Raw genomic sequence first — 567 nt, 5'->3', positions numbered from 1 at the left:
GGATTGTACATAGAACAATATCGGACCTGTGAAAAGTACAAGCATGCATATGTACTCAGTACTTGGTTTGGGCCCCTTTTGCAGCACTTACTGCAATTAATTTTGCACGATATTCTAATTATTCGAGTTTCACCTGTATATGTGAAGCTACACTGCTCCTAAGGCACCTCTGCAAAGTGAGGTCCCTAACCTTAACTATGGGATATATCTACAGTGTATGTGTATATATACATATATATATATATATATATGAAATTGAAATAGTCTTCCTGCCACATGAAAAAACAAATCCACGCCAGTGCTGTATATATCCCAACAAACTAGTGGTATAAGTTGCACTACCCAGTGTTCATGAGCCTAATAACAGAAGTTTGTCCAGCATCAATAAAACTGCAATACAAGCATATCAGCAGGGACAAATGTAATGCTCAATCCTGTCCAACAGACAATGAAGAAGCTTTACATATGTAACAAACAGCCCCCATTTGTTATGAAGGACTCCTAACCACACCGTTGAGCGATCCCCCCATTTGACATCCCCCCATTTGACAAGAGAGGAAGAGCAGC

At 39.7% G+C, this 567-nt stretch overlaps 1 protein-coding gene across 1 annotated transcript in view; it reads left to right on the top strand.

Annotated features, from left to right (window-relative positions):
• Positions 1–567, top strand: part of LOC108784256 (collagen alpha-1(XXIV) chain-like) — a gene marked incomplete at its 3' end in the record, with an annotated part of 73,391 nt that overhangs the window by 63,380 nt on the left and 9,444 nt on the right. The gene's annotated exons all lie outside the window — the stretch shown is intronic.

This window comes from Nanorana parkeri, unplaced genomic scaffold, assembly GCF_000935625.1.
Source record: "Nanorana parkeri isolate BGI_ZX_2015 unplaced genomic scaffold, ASM93562v1 scaffold106, whole genome shotgun sequence".
In the NCBI taxonomy this organism is placed as follows: Eukaryota; Metazoa; Chordata; class Amphibia; order Anura; family Dicroglossidae; genus Nanorana; species Nanorana parkeri.
This window is presented reverse-complemented; position numbering and strand designations above follow the sequence as displayed.